Source organism: Ambystoma mexicanum, chromosome 2q (genome assembly GCF_040938575.1).
Source record: "Ambystoma mexicanum isolate Mex_15411 chromosome 2q, UKY_AmexF1_1, whole genome shotgun sequence".
Classification (NCBI taxonomy): domain Eukaryota; kingdom Metazoa; phylum Chordata; class Amphibia; order Caudata; family Ambystomatidae; genus Ambystoma; species Ambystoma mexicanum.
In genome coordinates this window covers 930,601,363-930,622,720 of record NC_090924.1, presented here as the reverse complement: position 1 = coordinate 930,622,720, position 21,358 = coordinate 930,601,363, and the positions used below count along the sequence as shown (strand labels likewise).

General features: G+C 49.7%; 1 protein-coding gene across 1 annotated transcript in view; it reads right to left on the bottom strand.

Moving 5' to 3' along the window:
* TAX1BP1 (Tax1 binding protein 1) overlaps positions 1 to 5,449 on the bottom strand; it is a 1,378,509-nt gene extending 1,373,060 nt beyond the window's left edge. The window contains exon 1 of the mRNA XM_069648239.1: positions 5,316 to 5,449. The gene's annotated coding sequence lies outside the window, so the exon portion shown is untranslated. The remainder of the gene's footprint in view (positions 1 to 5,315) is intronic.
* Positions 5,450 to 21,358: the final 15,909 nt, after the last annotated feature.

The window sequence follows — 21,358 nt, the reverse complement described above, 5'->3', positions numbered from 1 at the left end:
GTCTGCGACCATCCTCTGACAAACATAATTCATACTCGACCTAAAAAAAGACAAACAAACACCCTATCCATATTCTCTTTCCTTGGCCACCCACCTACAGTCCATTCCTTCACCCTGGCCAGTGTCACATCCTCTCTGCCCGCCAACACCCACTCTTCCTTTTCCACAGCACCACAATCAATGCTTTCAATTATCATGTCCTCTTCCTGAATGAGTGCTGCAGGTTCCCCTACTACCTCCATCGATAATCAAGAGAGACAATCTGCGACTACATTCTCCCTACCTGGTACATAGCACACCTGGAAATTATATCCCTGCAACCCTAGCATCCACCTGGAAATCCTGGGAGAGCCCCTCGCCCAACCATCACTGCTCATCAACTGCACCAATGGTGTGTGATCATTTTTGATCAGAAACTCCTGACCCCACAAGAAAAACTTGAAGTGTAACACTGCCCAATACACAGCCAAAGCTTCCCTCTCAATTACTGAGTAGTTTCTCTCAGCGTCCCTCAATGGCCTTGAGGCAAATGCAATAATATGTTCTTCCTTCGCTGCATCAATTTGCAAAAGTGAAGCTCCTAAACTGCATCCACAGATAGCACGGTCCTCCTGCCACACACAAATCCTCCCAAAGATGGTGCACTTCCAATGCCTTATATAATTCTGTCAAAAGCCTCCCGACACTCCTTCAACCACTTAAAGCTGACCCCCTTCTTCAACAACTCTCTCAAAGGACAGGAAATGGTAGCAACATTTTTACAAACGTATGGTAAAATTCAGCCATCCCCATAAAGGATCTCAGTTGGTCTTTATCTTGCGATGCAGGAGCCTTGCAAATGCCATCCATTAGACTGAGTTAGTTTGGGTGCAACCTCTTGCCCCGACGTTTTGTGTCCTAGATAGTCCACTTCCTTTACCCCAATCCTACACTTACTCCTCTGCACCGTGAGACCAGCCTTCCTCAATCTTTCCAACACAAACCTCAACACCACATCATGTTGCGCCTCACTCACAGCAAACACCAGTATGTCATCCTGGAATACCACAACATTCACCATTCGCTCCAACATCTCCTCCATCGCTCGTTGGAACACAGCGGCAGCTGATGCCAACCCAAAAGGCATGCGCAGATATTTAAATATTCCCTCGGGAGTGATGAAGTCTGTGACATCCTGGCTTCCTTTGGGTAATGGTACCCGGTGATAAACTAGGCCTCTGAAATGACCGGCAACAGGTGCCTTTCCACCAAGAAATTTGTATTGAGTTCTCTGAGATCGACACACAGTCTCAGCGTCCCGTTGCTCATAGCTACCAAAACTACTGGTGACAACCATTCGGTCCCTTGGATCCGTTCAATCACACCATTCCGGAGAAGGTTTACCAGCTCTACATGCAGTTGCCCTCTCATTTTCAATGGAACTGGTCTCACTTTATGAACCACTGGATGTGCATTGGGTTTTAATTTGATAGCGTGTTCAAAGTCTCTCTGTTTTACTAAACCTTCTGTGAACACTTCTGGAAATTACATGGACCATCTGTCATTTACTTCAGCTATAGTGACAGGCGTCAGTGCGCTGGCCTGGATTCTCACTCCTAGTTTCCTTTGCTCCTCCCATCCAAATAGCGAGGCACCCTTCCTCGTAACCAGAATATAGGCTAAGCACTCCCTTCCTTTGTAGCACACCTGTCCCAGGAACTCACCTAGTAGGTCTATGGCGGTCTCCCCATAACCACAAGGCTGCACTTTAGATGGTGATAAGTCCTGCACATCCCTGTATAAAGTGTGCTCGAGAGTGTCCTCTGACATAATGGTCCATGGAGATGCCGAATCGACTTTCATTTCCAACCTGCACCCATCAACCATGAAATTGTCCACAGGACCATTTATTTCTCCAGACAAGTCAGAAATTTCAAAAATGTGGTGTGGCTTGCTCTCTTGACTGGATGTAGCCGAAAGACCTGGAGCCGAGGAATTTGTTGAATCACCATTATTCTCCCTCTGCTCCACCATGTTAATGGACACTTCCTTGCACATGTGTGCAAAGTGGCCCTTGCGCCTGCACCTAAAACATTCCGTCCCCTTGGCAGGACAGAATGTGCTGTTCGCTGTGTGTCTGGAGCTGCCGCACTTAAGGCACTTCTGTCCCCACCATTCTTTCCTTGGGCCGGGAATGGATAACTTTCTTCTGAGCAACTGCACATACCTACTGCGCCACCTGTTTTCCCACCTTCATCTACTGCGCGGTCTGCTCAATGCTACGTGTGAGCTCTGCAGCATGCTTCAACGACATGTCCTTGGCAAACAACTTTTCCTGAACTCTCGGGTTGTTGGTGCATCTAACCAACTGGTCCCTGATCAAGGAGTCGGTCAGGTCCCCGAAATCGCAGGTGTGACTCGATGTCCTCAGGGTGGCTACATAGGTCTCCACAGACTCAGGGCTCAAAATGTTCCTCTATTCTTTAGACTTCATCTCCCTTTTCCTGGCGACTCACAAGGCCATCAAATACGCAGCAGCCTTCAGGCACAAATTATAGAGCAATAGGGCCTTCCTCCTGGAATGGACTGAAACTGTCTCCTCATATCGCCACCAGGTAATGCTCGAACATCCTTTCCCACCTGATGGGAGGAGTGCCAGGCTCTGCAAGGAACGGCGAGGGTGGCGGAATGGAGGTAGCCATGTCCTCTCTGACCTGATCAATAATGGATGCGTTGGTAACATCCGATATAGAGCTGTCACCCTTGGTGAGTGTTGGCTTAGTTAAATGGTTTCTCTGTGTCACTTGCTGTGTGTCTGGCTTAGTAAGGTGGTTTATCTGTCTTGTTGGCTGTCCCTTTAATGATTGCTCAGTGTCTCTCCTTTTATTCAGCTTATGTACTGTGGCTACCCAGTTCTGCCTTAAATCTGTGTGTTCTTGGTATCGTGGGCCTCTGCGGCTGACTCTCCATGCGACGCGTTGCTAGGCAACGTGTCACAATGGGGAGGCACGCGGGTTGAGCGCGGGTCCTACAGCGACTGTGCTGCCCTTTTCAAAGCACGTTGGCCTTGATTTGCGCATGCGCGCGGGACCAGATTCGGGAGATGCCGGTCCCCGCCCCCTTCTGCAGTGCAGCACTCCCCCTCTAACCTGGCTCGCGATCGGCTGCTGTGCCTGTTGCTCTCCGGCCTTCCGCACTCCCGCCAAGACTTAGGGCACTGGTAAGGCTCACCCCAGATACTGAGGGGTGGCCACTGTCCGGATCTCCTCTCCTCCGCCCAAACTCCTCGTCGCTAGTATTGTGATCAATGGTCAGACGCAGGTGAGAGGAAACAGGAACACTTTATTAAGATTGAGCAGAGCGAGCAACAGGCACACAGCCCGGTTCAGTTCCAACAACTGACTGGTTCCAGAACTCGGATCAGTTCAAGAACACTATCAAATACAAACAAGAACATGTTGGTTGCCAGTAGACATGACATATGTAACGAATTAAAGGTAGCCACCCTTCAGGGGCAGTACCTGTTATATTAAGTCAACGTGTTCGATTTATTATTTTAGATCCACAACAGCTCATGTTGGCAATAGATACACAACAATGGTCATGAGCAGCGCTGGTCAATGGGCTGGCTCTTGCCGGGTCTGAGATTCGGCCAGACATCTAATGCCGGATCTCATACCCGGCCTGTCTCAGCCCTGAAAAGGCTTCACTGAACCCCCACCTCTGCTTGGTGATATAATCTGCTCTGTGCTCCTTTCTCCAGCTGTCATTAGCACATTTGGTATGGTAATGTTTATTTATATAGTGCCTATACAAAGGCAAGTGTTTCAAAGCGTTTAAGGAGGGAAGGAACACGGGGGAAAAACAACAGCAGTGCAGAGCCCTTGAATTTCTGAGACAATACCGGTCTGCCCAGGACGATTAAGTGAATATGATAGATTTAACAGTTTAGATACAGCAAATAGGCCTGCCGGCGATTCTGCGGTTTTTTCAAGTGCACATTAACAGGTGAAGACAAGGGAGGACAGAATTGCATGCCTTATTTGCTCTGCCCGTTTTCTTTCTTCTGGCCTCAAAGGGCCACCACAGGAATTAATGGGCCATGACTATCACTGGGGTGGGAGCCATTACTGTTAAAAGCTATCTTTCTACATGTTGAGCACACTATTTTTTTTTCCAAATGTGCATTTTACACTTTCATAGAAAAAAAAAAAACAAAGTTGTTTCCGAACTCAAAAAACGCTGCTTAAACTTGCATTCGCTAGTTCTCTTTTAAATATTTTTTTTTTGGTCGGACTACCACATAAATACCCTGTCATTTGTGTGCCCCTTCCTTTGGGTTTTATAACAGGATATATTGATAAAAATTATATGCTTGTGAAACTGCTTAATCGCAAATAAATGCTTGTGTTGTGCTGACACCATTTATTAGGCAATTAAACTGTGGGTTCATGGGTTCCAACTTTTGATTTTCACAAGGTAAAAATAACCCCACCTCCGCTATGAATATAAGCAGGGGACGAGCCCAACCCATGCTCTGGCCAAACACATTTTATAGCACTCGTTTTATTTATAGGAAATGGCAAAAAGTCGTATAATTAACAACCAGTTTTTATATATTAGACCTCAGCAACGGTCACTCAACCTGCTGAGCTACCCTGGAAAACTTCTACTGAAGAGAGTGTCTATGGATCCCTTAACGTACTAAAAATCACTGCATTACCAACAATATTTTGGGTTCACCAATGCCATGGAAGTTATTTAAAGGGAAATGGTGTACAGTGTGGAGTTTGGAAAGAGGCAGCCTGAAAGAAACTGTCCCATTTCAAACATTTGCTTTGAGCGGAGTTCAAACACCAACTCTGCCCCTCCTCCATGCTCCACCCTGGCCCTTGTGGGATCCGCTTTTAAATGATTTCCTTCACTTGTCATGAATGGGCAAATGACCAAACACACACAAGCTGTGTGCTTCTCCTAGCAGGTTAACCCTCCCCGAGCTGTACTCAAATGCAGTACTTCTACAAAGTAGTGTCTTCCCAGAGAAAGGTGGGTTGACGTGTTGTTTAATGTCTAGGTGTAGTAACGCGGGCGTTTTTTTTCCTTTTATGCTGCGTTGCTGTGTTTAGTCGCTGTACAGCGGTTTTAACCAGCGGGCTTCTGATCACCACTCAGATATTTTTCATAATACGCTGCAATGAGATCACAATCCGCTATTTCTGGGACCCGAGCTACTGACAGCGAACATCTGGCAGGAGCCCGCCCCCTCAACCAAAACAGTGAGCACAACGCTTGCCCCAAAAAACAGAGAAACGAACGAATCTCCCCTGCCCCCTTACCTAACTGGCGGCCTCAACAATATTGACCGCCGGTCCCAGGAAGGTCCACTGTCCAGCGAAGCAGTGGGATCGAATGACGCACATCAACAACATCAGCGCTTCCGCATCCCAGATGGGCTGCGGCGTCACTTCCTGTAGGACAGAAGAGTATACAGAGCGTGTACAACAAAGTTCTCTTTCCTGGTGACGTGACTTATCGTTTTTACCGGTGGCCGAATTCATGAATTTATGAATCTGTGTCCCTTTCTGTGTTGCGAATGTACCAGTGAGAACGTTGGAAGTTAGGTCTCGAGCGGAGACCATGTTAGGATCAGGCAAAAGTAATATTTTCTTTGGTGTTCCGAAAGCTCTGTGTTCACAGTCCTTAATTAAGGGCGGAGTATGTGTTCGACGGCATTGTTACATGGCTCTCCAGCGTTACTGTTCATGCTGATCGGAAAATGGCCTGTATAGGGACGATGTATCCTCCCTAAATTGCCCTAATCACGCTGTCTGTAGGCCAGTGCACTTGCCGCTCTGTAACTTCCTTCAACATTGTAAGCGATGGCATATGAGGGGCCTAAATTGCGCAACGAAACTTGGGTGGGGGTGGGAAACTGGTGATTGGTGGGACCACCTCAGAAATTGGGTGGGTCAAACTTGGAAGCTCCGCCCCGTCTGTTCTACCCCAATGGCTGTCTGGTGTGGGCCCCAACGTGGGTCCGCCCACACCTCCAATAATTGAAAGAAAGAAAGAAAGCGTGGGGCCCAAGTATCAAATGGTTAATTCAGTGAGAATGACAAAGTGATTGAATTTAAAAATAACATACTGTTATACTGTGGCTATCTTGGGTGCAGATATGGTTGGTTCCTCTGTGTACTACCTTGTTTGTTTGTTCGTTTATTTATTTGGTAATGCGCTCCAAGCCCGTAGGCAGCTGGGCGCAACAATACAAGTAGACTCGAAACTTAGTTACAGTGCCTGACACAGGCTATGATTGGCTGACTGAATTTGGACCCTGTCACTTGATCTTTGAGCGCTAATTGAATTTTGATCAAGCCCCCCTCTTCGACTTTTTGACTTTGGGTCGCTCTCCGCTGATCGCTCCATTTCTTCATCTGGACCTTGCTGTTCCTTATCCTCCATACTACATCTTCCATATTCATCTCTTCATCTTCTCTTACGCTAGCCCTCCATAGAGGTACCAGCGTGGACGCTGCTCTCCTCCCCCTCAGCATGCAGAAGGGTGACACTTGGGTAACACCATTGGTGGTCAAGCTGTGAGCTACTACGGCTTGTTCGACCGTTTTCAGAGGATCCGTTCCGGAATGCCGTGGCCAGCTGTATTGCTCTTTTGATAAACCGGTTTGCTCTTTCCACCAGCCCATTGGCCTGGGAGTGATACAGCACTGTTTTTATCTGTTGTATGGTGTGCTTTTTCATGACTGTCTCAATTTCTCATGAGATTAATTGTACTCCGTTGTCAGTGACAATGTCCTTGGGTAGCCCTTCCATTTGGAACACATATATCAGTACTTCTATAACAGTTGAAGTGGTGATATTTGGTACAAATTCGGCTTCCACCCACTTTGATAAATAGTCAATCATGACCACTCCATATCGTTGTTCGGGAGACATCGCTTCCAGGGGACCGATAAAGTCTAATCCCACCTTTTGCCACACTCCTTCCAGAACTTCAGTGGGTATGAGAGGCGCCTGTATTGTCTTTAACCTCTTATCTCTGTTCAAACACTTGTGACATCTGACGATCATCGTACAAATGTCCTAATCCATGGCCAGCCAACAGTAAGCCTCTCTCACTCAAGGTTGCGTTATAGTATTCCCCAAATGTCCTGAGTGGGCATTACACAGGATGACTTTCCTTGTGCACACTGGCGGGATTACCTGATCGCCCTTGATAATTAGTCCTTCCGCCTCAAATATTTGTTCTGCTACTTTCCAATATGATCTGATGCCTTCTGGGATGGATGGCTCTTTCCTCCGGCCACCCTCTCTTGACCCATTCCGTGAGCCTCACTCTTGTGGGATCTTTGCAGGCTTCCTCATTTCATTGTCCCTCGCACATTTCCAGAAATTCTGTACTTTGCAGGTCCTGAAAGGACACTACTATGCATTCGTCTTTCAAGAACGTGGTGGCCTTCTCTGTTTCCTGGTAACCTTGACAGGCAGTCTGCTTGGGCGTTCTTCCACCCTGCTATGTGCGCTATTTCATGTGTATACTCCTGGAGCTTTGTTGCAATGCGTGCTAGTCGAGGTGTGGATGTTTTTGTCCCTCCAGGACTTAACATGTGGATCAAGGGTTTATGATCCCTGACCAACTTGAATTTGGTGCCCCAGATGTACGTTCTGAAGTATTCTACTGCCCACGCGCAGGTTAACATCTCCTTTTCCACTGTCAAGTAGTTTCTTTCAGCCTTTGACAATGCTTTTGGTGCAAATGGCACTATGTGTTCCGTGTCTCCCCTCTTTTGGGTCAGCACAACTCCCAACCCATACGCACTGGCGTCAGTGGTGATGATCGTGTCCCAAACTGGATTGAACGGTTGTAAGCAGAGGGCTTTCAAAATCCTTTCCTTTGTCGCTTCAAGCGCTGCCTTCTGCTCCTGTGACCATGTGAACTCAGCTCCTTTCTTGGGCAGATCTCTCAAGGGAGCGGTGACCTCCGAGAAGTTGGGAAGAAACTTTGCGTAATACTCAACAAGCCCCAAAAAGGATCTGAACTCATCCTTGTTGGCAGGTTCCGGGGCTTTCACAATGGCCTGTACAAGGTTTTGCTTGGTACTGATCTCATGACAGGATATCTTGTATACTAGGTATTCCACTTCCTTGGCCTCAGCATGCATTTATCGAACCTCACCTTCACCCCTTCATCTTGTAACTTGTTGAAGACTTTTCTTAGTACTGTATGGTGTGTATGCTCATCTTCAGCATATACCAATATATCGTCGTGGAAATATGACGTTTCTCACGTCCCGCAGCAACAAATCCATCATCCGCTGGAATGCAGAGGCCGCTGATAGCTTGAACGGCATCCTAGTGAACTGATAGGTGCCAAACAGGGTAATGAACGCCATTAGGGGCCTAGATTCTGTATGCAAATGTATTTGGTGATAGGCATCGCTCATGTCCAGCTTGGAAAATACTTTGGCCTCCTCATCATTAGTATTAGTTAATTTATGCTGGGGAGTGGATAGCTGTCCGTAATGACATTCAGATTGAGGCAGCAGAGGTCTATGCATACTCTCAAGTCCTCTGAATTCAGTTTTTTTATTAGCACAACCGGACTTAACCACTCTGATGCTTCCACCTCTTCGATGGTGCCCTCTTTCACCATTTCTTCGAGTTTTTACTTCAGCATGGTTCTATCCGTCGCTGGCACCCGACGTACCTCGTGCTTTACGGGGTCTGCATTGGTTTTGACAATTATCTTGTGCACGTAATTCTTGATTCCTCCCGGCCCTTTGGAAAACAACTTGGGGAAATCTTCTTTCAAAACCGGCACTCCTCCTGCATTGATAGCTAATACTTGATCCTCTGTGCTGGGATCCAGCTTAATCTTCAGTCTGGCTTGATCGTCCCACGTGGCGGTTGCCCTGGCGCCTCTTCCATGCCCGGCAGCACCAGCACTCACGCACCAGGAAACACCAGTCACTGGCCGCATCGCGCTCCACGTGACGCGCGTGAGCAGTCACGTGACTTGTCACGTGATTCCGCTCGCCGGCAGCACCATCACCTGCGCACCAGGAAGCACCAATCACTGGCCGCGTCACGCTCCACGTGACGCGCGCGAGCGGTCACGTGACTTGTCATATGACTCCGCTCGCGACTTCAAAAGAAGCCGGCAAAGAACACACGGCGCTTCACAGCTGCTTCTATTGGAGATCTGCTAGGCTTTGCTTGCTACCTCTTGTTACCTACCTCCACTTGACCACGGAACGTTACCTCTGATCTGCTTTGGATTTACCTTTTGGACTTAGGGAACTCTCTGATACCCTGGAACTTTTGACCTCCTGTTTGGCCTTGGATTAGCCTTGGATACTCCCTGGCCCTTGGATTGCTCAAAGAATCACCACAAATCACGTTCTTGCTACAGGTGTTGTCAGGAGTACCAATACTTCATCTCAGCCTGCTGTTGGTTCCCCCTGCTGTTTGTGTAGGTTCCCTACCTGTTCTACCATCCTCTGGGTAAGCTGGTGTCATCATACCTTGTTTGCTTTCTCTGCCAGTTGCTTGTGGTTGTTTACTTGACCATAACCCTTTGCCTTACAGCACTCAGGGGTCCTTCCGGTGTTCCCAGTATCAGGCTGACGGCGACACTCCACACCTGTGGCCTCAAAGATTGCTAGGGCAGTTATTTATTCCTGCTCGAGCGGTACTTGGGGACGGAGGTATTTCATAACTGCACGATCATCAAGTCTGACCTCCGAGTTATAACAGACTGTGAAGCCTTGTGGTCGTCCAGCTATGGATGCCTCAGCCGGGGACCCTGTGACGGCTTTAATGCAGGCAGTGACAGCACTCAGGGCCGACATGGCAACCGCTACCGCAGCCCTACGCACTGACATGGCCGCTGCCACTACTGCATTGCACCACCGCCTCGATGCCCTACAAAGCACGCGCCACCCTTTACCTGTAGATGCCGAATTCGATGATATCACCCCCCCTCAAAACCCGCCTCCTGTCATACCCCCCACCATCCCAGCCGCCCCTGTGGTGATCCAGAACCCTTTCCCTCTGGCAGCCCCCGAAAGATGCCAGGGCGACCCAAAGAAATACTGCACCTTCATTAATCACTGTAAACTACACTTCTTGTGCTGTCCTCAGGCCTTCCCTGATTCAGTATCAAAGGCAGCCTTTCTGCTCTCCCATCTATCTGGTGTGGCCGCCACCTGGGCTAATCCGTTGTTAGAAGGCGACCACCCTGCGTTGTACGATTTTGAACTGTTGACCCAAGAAATGGCCAAGGTATTTGACACCAGATACAAAGCGCAATCCAGAGATATGGAACTCCGGGATCTCACTCAGGGTCGCTCTACTCTCATTTAATACATCACCAAGTTTAACCAGCTATCTGCTGAGACCTCCTGGCCGGAAAACAAAAAGGCAGTGGTATACTATCGGGGCTTGTCTGGGGTCATGAAAGACGCATTATCTGTGGTGCCTTTGCTTCCCACAGTTTATACTGACTTGGTTGACCTAACGTTACAAGTGGATGCTAGACGAACAGAACGGCGGGGGGAATCAGGGTTGTCTCCATTCCCGTCCACATCCACGGCCGACACCACACCTGAGCCCATGCAGATTGGCGGGATACGCAGCCCCATTAGTCATGTCGAATGAGAGCGCAGAAGAACAGACAATGGCTGCTTCTACTGTGGTCTCAACGGTCATTTCGTAAAAGAGTGTCCCCGCCGCCCAGAAACCCGTGTTTTCCGAAGACTCGCCCTTGAGATCAGGGGCAGGGGCGAGTCCTGGACGCAATCCCTCTGATCCTGCTTTTGGTCCTGTTCGACCTGTGGTGGTACAGGCATCCCTGAACCACGTTGTTGGCTCCCACGCAGTAAAAATCGTAATCGACTCCGGAGCTACAGGCTGCTTCATCGACATAGCCCTAGCCAGCTCGTTGAACTTGCCTTTGGTCACGAAGAAACACCCTGAACCAGTCCAGGCAGTGGACGGGACGTCTCTTGCTTCTGGTCCAATCATGCAACAGACAGCTCCACTGGAATTGGTCATACAGGAAGTCCACAAGGAGATGATCTCCTTTTATCTCATAGCCACTCCTCAGTTCGGGGTGATCCTGGGCATCCCTTGGCTAAGGAGGCACAATCCCCTGATTAACTGGGAGACAGGTCAGGTCTCCTTCGAATCCGAAACGTGTCAATACTACTGTCTGCTTGTGACACCTCAGGTTTCCAGTCCCGCAGACATCCTGGGTATTGTCGCCTCCTTGGCCATAGAGGACAACTCTGATGTCCAGGACACACACATGGTAGGGGCGATCACGGGTAGGATACCTCCTGAATATCTCGAATTCCAAGCAGTATTCGACAAAGGGTCTGCAGAGGGTCTACTTCCGCACCGACCCTACGATTGCCCCATCGATCTAGTCCCTGACGCCTCTATCCCAAAGGGCCGGATCTACTCCCTGACCCAGACGGAAGAACAAGCCCTGCAAGAATACATCCAGCAGGCCTTACGTTTGGGTCACATACGCCCATCGACCTCTCCAGCTGCAAGCCCTATATTCTTCGTTCCGAAGAAGGAAGGGGATCTTCGCCCCTGCATCGATTACAGGCGCTTGAACGCTGTCACGGTAAAAAATCGCTTCCCCATACCTCTAATCACCCCGTTGTTAGACAGGCTCGCTCATGCTACGGTCTATACCAAACTAGATCTCCGCGGGCGTACAATCTCATACACATGCGTGACAGTGACGAGTGGAAGACGGCCTTCTGTTCACGACAAGGTCTATTCGAGTACACCGTCATGCCTTTCGGCCTCTGCAACGCCCCGGCTACTTTTCAGCACTTCATGGACGACATATTCAGCGACATTCTGAACACCTACGTAGTAGTGTATTTGGATGACATACTGGTTTTCTCTTCCTCCCTTGATGAACACGTCTCGCATGTCAGAGAAGTGCTGTCACGGCTCCAAAACAACGCTCTATACGCCAAACCCGAGAAATGTCTGTTCCATACCACCCAGGTCGAGTTCCTGGGGTTTCATATCTCTCCCGGGGGTCTTTCTATGAATCAGACCAAGGTTCGGGCGATCAATGAATGGCCGATCCCGATCAACCTCAAACAGTTGCAATCATTCCTGGGGTTTGCAAACTTTTACCGAAGGTTCATTCCCGGGTTTTCCTCTGTGGTGGCCCCACTCACTACCCTCACCAGCCCTCTCGTCCCCTATGTCTGGTCCACGGCACAACAAGCCGCTTTTTACTCCCTGAAAACCATGTTCACCACTGCCCCGGTGTTGCAATACCCCGACCCTGACCTTCCGTTCATCCTTGAAGCAGACGCCTCTTCCTATGCATTGGGCGCTGTACTGTCCCAGCCTTGTCCTACCACCAATCGTTTGCATCCAGTAGCATTCCATTCACGCAAATTCACGGCAACCAAACTACATTACACGGTTACGGAAAAAGAACTACTGGCCATTAAAGATGCACTACAAGTCTGGAGCCACCACCTCCTAGGGGCCAAACACCAGATTGTGGTGTTCTCCGACCACAAAAATCTCCAGGACCTTGCCTCCTTAAAATGTACAAACAGTCGGCAGGTACATTGGCACCTCTTCTTTGCCGCGTTTGATTTTGTGGTCAAACACAGGCCTGGTGTTGGGCACGGCAAAGCAGATGCCCTATCTCGTTCTCCCGGGGGTGAGACCCTTCCGTCGTACCCTGACACCCTGTTAGGCAAGACCCATGTCGCCTGTGTTTGTACACCGACTCCTTCCCTCCTGTCCACTATACGACAATGGGTCTCCCAGTATCCACAATCAATAACGGAATGGGATCCGGTTATGCAAGACTGGCTGCCTTTCATTCATGGGAAGCCCTTCCTACCCACGAGTGAAACCAGGAATCAAGCATTAGACTAGTCCCACGATGCTGCCATCAACAGCCACCCCGGGCAACATCGCACTCTAGACCTCCTCAAACGATGGTGCTGGTGGCCAACTATGAAGCACGACGTACAAAACTACATCAATACCTGTTCGGTTTATGCCCAGGGCAAGTCACGCAGAGGCCGACTCTTGGGTCTTCTTCTCCCTCTCCTCGTTCCCCCACGGCCTTGGCATATGGTCTCCATGGACCTGATCACTGATCTACCACGTACGCAGGGTTTCGACACCATTTGGGTCATCGTTGACTCTTATACCAAACTGGCACGTTTCATACCATGCAAAGGGATACCTTCGGCCCCAGTCTTGGCCAGGCACTTCTTCAAGTCTGTGTTCTGTCTTTTTGGCTTACCCCATGTGTTGGTTTCCGATCGTGGTACACAGTTCACCTCCCGATTCTGGCGGGCCCTTACCGCTCTGTTGGGCATCAATGCACATTTCTCCTCTTCGTATCATCCGGAAAGAGATGGACAGACGGAAAGGGTCAACCAAACGTTGGAACAGTACCTGCGCTGTCTGACGTTGCAGTATCAAGACACATGGCTCAACCTCTTACACCTCGCTGAGTTCGCCTATAACAATACACTGCACTCTGCTACTGGTTTCTCACCTTTCTTTGCCCTCTACGGTCAGCATCCCCGTGCCCTCCCCATTCCGGACTTCTCCTCTTCTGATACCCCTGCCGCCTCGGCCTGTGCACGGGATCTCGTGTCGGTCCATGCCCAAACATTGGTCCATCTACGTGAAGCGCAGGCTTCCATGAAGGCGGCTGCTGACAGGAGGAGGGCGGTTGCGCCTGTTTATAGGGTGGGAAATCGGGTTTGGGTTTCTACCCGCCATTTACACATCCCCGGCTGTCGCAAGCTCCTTCCCCGTTTTGTGGGTCCTTACAGGGTGGTCAAGGTTCTGAACCCAGTGGCGCTGCGCCTGGCAGTGCCCTCCTCTTGGCGGATCCACCCGGTCTTCCACGTCTCCCTGATTAAGCCCGGCCTTGGCCCTACCCGGTTGGTGTCTCCTCCTGCCCCTGTCTCTGTCTCGTCTCCTGACGTTTTTGAGGTTCGGGCTGTTCTGGGTTCCCGTATTCGTAGGGGTGTTCTGCAGTACCTGGTGGACTGGCTGGGTTACGGCCCTGAAGACCGTTCTTGGGTTGCTTCCCGTGATGTCCATGCTCCCCGTTTGGTTGCCCGCTTTCACCGCGACAATCCTTCCTGCCCACGCGGTCGTGGGCCTTTAGGGGGGGCACTGTCACGCCCCCGCTCATGCCCCCACTCCGACACCCTTCCCTGCACTCCTCTTAACTGCCTGACACCGCCCGCTACCATGCCCGCTACCCACGTCAGCGGGGGAGACACAGCAGGCGAGATGCCACGGGAGGCAGGACTGCCTCTTTCCGCCCCTTTCCGCGGTAGCGGTTGCCCTGGCGCCTCTTCCATGCCCGGCAGCACCAGCACTCACGCACCAGGAAACACCAGTCACTGGCCGCATCGCGCTCCACGTGACGCGCATGAGCAGTCACGTGGCTTGTCACGTGATTCCGCGCGCCGGCAGCACCATCACCCGCGCACCAGGAAGCACCAATCACTGGCCGCATCACGCTCCACGTAATGCGTGCGAGCGGTCACGTGACTTGTCACGTGACTCGGCTCGCGACTTCAAAAGAAGCCGGCAAAGAACACACAGCGCTTCACAGCTGCTTCTATTGGAGATCTGCTAGGCTTTGCTTGCTACCTACCTCCTCTTGACCACGGAACGTTACCTCGGATCTGCTTTGGATTTACCTTTTGGACTTGGCGAACTCTCTGATACCCTGGAACTTTTGACCTCCTGTTTGGCCTTGGATCAGCCTTGGATACTCCCTGGCCCTTGTGTTGCTCAAAGAATCACCACGAATCACGTTCATGCTACAGGTGTTGTCAGGAGTACCGATACTTCATCTCAGCCTGCTGTTGGTTCCCCCTGCTGTTTGTGTAGGTTCCCTACCTGTTCTACCATCCTCTGGGTAAGCTGGTGTCATCATACCTTGTTTGCTTTCTCTGCCAGTTGCTTGTGGTTGTTTACTTGACCATAACCCTTTGCCTTACAGCACTCAGGGGTCCTTCCGGCGTTCCCAGTATCAGGCTGACGACGACACTCCACACCTGTGGCCTCAAAGATTGCTAGGGCAGTTATTTATTCCTGCTCGAGCGGTACTTGGGGACGGAGGTATTTCATAACTGCACGACCATCAAGTCTGACCTCCGAGTTATAACAGTGACGTTGGGTTTAACCAATACCCGATTCTCAAACTTAGCTCGGTCAGCCTTTCTATTCTGAAGTCGGTGGTCTAACTGGACCACTAAGTCTATATATTCTACGCAATCCTGGGGTGGGTTCACAACTTGGGCCAAAACATCTTTAAGTTCTCCCCGAAGTCCACGATGAAATAGTGTAATTCGTTTTACCTCTGGCCACCCGGTTTCCACCACCAACCTATTAAAGGTTGCGATATAGGTTAACAGATCCTGGTTACCTTGTCGTAGGGATAAAAGTTCGTTGTCCAGGGCCTGTCCCTGGGAATGTCTGGCGAATAGTCTTTCCATGCTCATTTGAAAACCCTGAAAGTCCCGAAGAAGAGGGTCATCCTGATAGACTAGTGGAATCGACCCGTCAGCTGCACTGCCACTCAAATATGATAATACAAAGCTACTTTGGCTTGGTCATTTGGAAAAGCTCCAGGTCTGCATAAAAAGTGCAAGCGACATTGGTTCATAAACACGGCAAACCTTTTTGGGTCCCCAGCAAAGCATTCAGGTGAAGCTAAAGGAATAGCCCCTCGTAAAACCACTTGCACCGGATTGCTCGATGAAACAGGAGTTGGATTCCCCCCCGAGTCCTTGTAAAGGTGTTTGCCCTGCTTGGTTTTGCAGCAGTTGCCTAGCCAGATCGTCAGTGCGCTCCTTCGAGACAATCAGTTCTCTCCTGAGGCCATAGTCTCTTGGGGAGCGCAGTGCACTTCTGTCCTAAGTTCCCCCAATAATTGGGCCAGTTGGTGGGTTTCTGAGGTTTCCATAACGCCCGGGTGGGGATTTATAGAGAGGCTTTGCGTTCTGTTATGCTCACCTGGCTCCCACAGGGGCGTCGGTCGGATCCGGACGGCTGCTGTCTCCACCAACGTGATGCGTAGTGCAGAGATGACTGACTGGACTGGCCCTCCTAATCTTGTCTGCTTGAACCGTAGAAGTATTCTCCTGCAAGTGGAGAGATGGATTTAGCCACCTGTGGATTCAAGTGATGGCACCCCCCACAGTCCTCCCAACTAATCACCTCCGAAGTGCCCTCTCAGCAATCTCACCTTATATTCTTGAAAGATGAGCTCTCCATCCTGCATGGATTGCAGGGGCGCGTTGATGCCAGTTACTTCACTGGTTTGAAGGCGTGGGAGAGTTCCGGAGAGTATTGACTCTGAGGTTCCTGGCAAGGTCCAGTAAGTATCAAGAGTTCAATATGTCCGATGTTTCACTCTTGTCCCCCCTTCCTTCCTTGTCTTGCAGCTGAGATCATGAGAAGATGCTCTCGTGGCAGCTGGTGGCGCTCTGGTAAGAGTCTGTATTACCAGACGCTGTCCGATAAATGTTGCACGTGTTTAACGTGTTGTTTTCTCTCTCTTTGCAGGTGCTGCACATGAAGATGTGGAGAGATATAGAATAATGCCTCCGGTGGTAAATCAGGTAAGTCTATGGTGATAAGAGTTATACTTGTTGGTTTTCTCTGCTCACCTTGTTGTTTTCTTTTGTCCCCCAGGTGCCGGAGTTCGGCGAAGAAATGATGGAGGCAGCGCCAAATCGAAAGATGCTGCGAGGACTGGTGAGTATGGCGCGGCGCTGCAGCTGGAGATGCGACGCGTACATAAATGGTGTTCTTTCCAGGTCCGGAGCAAGATGGATCCGGAATCAGGTGAGGAATTCGAAAATAGTTAGTTTTCTAACCTTGTCCTTTTCTTTCCTCTTTGTTTTAGGAGCTCCAGATTCGAAGTGGGCGTGGCAGAAGACTGGATGCAGACAGCAGGCACTGTGAGCGTTACGCTGCTGGATTCAGAATAACGCGAAGCATGTGCTGTTGTTCGGGCGTGGTTTAAATAGCCTCCAAAGTAGTTCCAGGTAAGAAGTTCCCTAGAACCACGCCCGAGTAAAAAATAGTCCCTGTAATAAAATAGTCCCATCCAGGCCTCACGTTGGCTTGGACTCACTAGCAGCATGGTCTGCATCAGATAAGTAAAGTCTATGAGCCTGGCGCCAGGACTGATTTCTATGATGAGCCTGGCGCATAAGGCGCCAGGACTGAACCCAAACAGCCCCCAGCCGGGGCTGTTGGGGTTTTAATAAGTATCTGGATGCCTGCTCCCGGAGCTGATGGGCTTGGTCCTGATGCCCGGGGGTAGGCATCATGACACTCCCTCTGCCGGGTTCGGACCTCTTTTGGCTGCTAGTGCTTGGGTGATAGTTTAATCTCCAGCATCCCTCCTTCGGGTTCACTCTTGCCATCTCTTTCAACTTCTTTTACTTTTCTGAATTTTGGGGTGACAACTTTCTGACCTTTAAATCCCCCCCCTGCTGGACTCTGACCCTTCTCAATTCATAGCCTCCCTTCACCGGGTTTACTTTGGCAGGGCGATGATGGCTTACCCTCATGCGTCCCCCTCTTCTGGGGCGGACCCTTCTTTACTTTTGAATGTTCCTCTCTTACACAGTTCATCTGTTTGCAGGATTCACTTCCCTTACTTTCACAGTTAGTTTACGGATCAAAGTCTTCCGATTGCTGGGGGCTTTTGCTCGACGCTCACGTATGACCACTTTGAACTTTGAGTTCTTTTGGCTGGTCTTCCTACGGCCTACTGTTTATTGTAGTTTTCTCTCAGATGGGGTTCTCGACCAGAGTCTCTTGAGTTTAGCATCCACATGGTGCCAGTCTCCCTCGGTAACTGGACTCCCCTCTAACACTTCACAGTTAATTCAAAGTTCATCTGCTTTGATTGAGAAGTTGACACTTTGCGATTCTCACTCAAGACACAGCCCGTTGCTTATCTGTTCTCCCCTTGACTCACCGGCTTTGATGAACCGCTTGGCTTTCAGCTTCTTTGGAGTCAAGGCTGGTACCACGGGTGCGGACGGAAGTCTCCTTGGCTGCACCTTATCAGCATAGACTTGCCCCTTGTACCATTGACATCTGCAGCAGGACACTTGTGCAATTGTTCGCGGTCTTAGATTCTTCTCCATGAAGGTTCTGCCGGCGTCAGACAAAAAGGGCAAGTTTACTTCTCTCCTCGCCACCCTCTCGCTTCCCGCGGCCTTTCTCCATATCTTGAACTACTGTGTAGTAGCCGTCTCGTCGTGCTGCTTGCTGCACTCGCCTCCCTCATACTGCGCTCTCTGGCTCCACCTTTTATCCCGGTGGGGAATGGAAAGGGCCGTCAGGTGTGTGTGATTTGGATCAATTGCCTGACTTCGCCTGAACCTTGTATTGGGACATGTCAGGTGGACAGCTTTGGTATTAGTCCGTTGTTTGTGTGGTGCGAAAGCGTTAATAGGCGGGGGAGACAGTGGTTTGGAATGGCCTAGGAGAAAGGATGGGGAAAAGTTGTTAAAGGAAGGGGAATACCGTGCCTCACCCGTCGTGTCCCACTCCCCGGGGACCCCTCCCCCCATTCAGGTGATCCTCCCTCACTGGTCCACCCCCAGGAACTGGATCCAATAGCGATGACCATGTCCTGGCCACCTGTATGACAGATCCTCGAGGTTTAGACAGGGAGACACCTTCAGGTTTCTCACACTCTCGAGCTGTTGACCATTATGACGGTGGGTCTTCTTACCTCTCCTGACAAACTGTCTCCTTCCTCACTTTCTTCCGCATGTGTGGTGGCCACTTTTTTTATTACGACACCTGGATGCGATTGCAAAGTGCCCAATCCTCTTGCAGACAGAGCACTCTTTGTCCCTCGCAGGACATTCCCTGTCATTGGCCAAATGCTTTGTACTGGCGCATCTATAGTATTTGAAGGGTTCCTTCCTCCCCCACCTTCCTTCTCTGGGTTCAATTAGTTGCTTCTCCTTCCTCGATCTAAACGCAACAGCCTGGATCTCTGCTGCAACTGAGCCGCCAGTAAACTCTTTGCATCTGCCCGCAGTTTCTTCAACAGCTCTCGGAATCTCAACGGCTTTATCCAAATGAAGTTCTTTTTCCATGATATACTTGTCCTGCACCTTCCTGCTATTTGTGTGTACCGTAAACATGTTGCAAATACTTTTGTGCATTATTCCCAAAATTGCAAAGGGCCGCCAACTCAAGTAACTTTGTGACGTAGTCATCTACTGGTTTGGAAGGCTCTTGTTTTTTTATTTTTTTATTATTTTTTTTAAAAACTTTGTTTTTGACTTTTGCGTATACCAAGTATGCATTGCACCACCTGGGTGCACATTTAACGATACTAACTACTAACCCCTCTACCCGGCCGCTCTCTCCCCTTAATGTCCACTCTGGCACACTCCGGTTCATTTCCACATCTGAGTTCATATGTCTGACTCCGGTGTTATTGTCATAGTACGTAGTCTTAGAGCCCTTTTTTACCTCTTTTTCTTTTCAAGATCCAGGGGCTTCGGAGTCTGAGGACTCGCCCCTATTTAGTAGATACGCTATGTATGGCCCCCATATGTCGGGGGGCATGCATGTAATGGCAATGTTCTTATGAATTCACTGTCCAAGTCTTGGCAATATGTAATGTCTCTTTTCCAGTCTTCGATCTTTGGTAGTGGGCCGCGGCCCCATGCCATGGCGATTCTCCTCCATGCCAGCACCATGAGAAGAGCTGCCAGTTTGCGTGATGCGGGTTGTAAGTATTTAGTGAGACTGAGGAGGGCCCCTAGTGGGGTTACCTGCTCACCTATGATGTTGGCTGTTATTTGTATAACGGAGGTCCAGAATCGGTGTATTCCTGGGCAGCTCCAGGCTAGATGGAGAAAATCTGCGTTAGCCGATGTACATCTTTCGCATTGGGCCGATACTTCTGGGTGGTGTGTGTTTTTCTTGACTGTAGTATAGTAGGTTTGGTGTACAATGTTAAAGTGAATTAGTTTATACCTGGTGTTTAATGCGACCTTTTGAGTTTGCCAGAGAATATAGGACCAGTCCTCTGCGGGTATTGTTTCACTGATGGCAGTTCCCCATTTTTGCTGTACTTTGGGGGTGATTTTCACAGTGTCGCTTAAAAGGGATTTGTACAACAGTGACACCAGTCTGCCCTCCCCTTGCGCTTGGATTATGTTGTGTAATAAATCCCATGTTGGTGGTTGTTTGGGAAATGAGGGGAACAACCCTTGAAGAGTGTGGCACAGTCTGAAATAGAGGAATACATCAAGAGAGGTCCTCCTCCTCTGTCTTTGGCCATTTGTGGGGTTAGAAAGGTACCCTCTGGGAAGAGGTCTCCAAAGGATTGGATCTTTATTTTGTCTGCCCATATAAGGAATACTTTTTCGTTCGTGAGGGGGCTGCCGGGAATGAATTTGATTGGCAGGAGGGGGGAAAAACATATAGACACTCCATATTTGTTCGCAATCTCTTTCCAAATTGCATATGTGGATAGGACCGTATTTAACGTTTGGTGTGGGACTGGGAAATGACTGATAATGACGGCTCTTAGCAGGTTGTGGGAGGCTAGGGCTCGCTCCACTTGTACATGTGGGCGAATTAGTTGAGTCGAGTACCAGTGGCTCAGGAATTGTGCCTGGGCCGCCCAATAGTATTTTTCAATGTTAGGAAGTGCCAGGCCACCATTTGACGTTGGTAGTGTTAGTGTGCTGTAAGCTACACGTGCCGGTTTCCCCGCCCATTATAGCTCCAGGATCAAGCTCTTGACTTTTTGGAGAAAGGATTTGGGGATGAGTAGTGGAATGTTCGTGAAGAGGTAAAGAAGTTTGGGAAGGATAACCATCTTTGTCAGGGAGGCTCTGCCCCAAAGTGTTAGTGGCAGAGACTTCCATCTATTGACCCTTTCCTGTAGGGATTGCAGTGTGGTTATATAGTTATCTCTATATACCTCGGGACATGTAGATACCTAAGTAGCAAACTTTTGAGTTTTCCCATTTAAGCCCATGATCGTCTTTAAACTCCGTTGTATTGGGGGTCAAGGGAAACACTATTGATTTTGAGTGGTTGGTTTTAAGGCCTGATATTTGTCCAAATTGTATTACTTCCCGCATTACAGGGTTAAGATTGTCTTGGGGATCGCTGACAAACAGCATGACATCGTCTGCATAAAGGGAGACAATTAGTCTATGGGGACCTAACTTTAGACCACGTTGTTGTTGGTTGGCACGTAGCCTCGAGGCCACGGGTTCCATCAATAGGCAGCCTTGCCGTGTTCCTCGCTCCAGTGCGA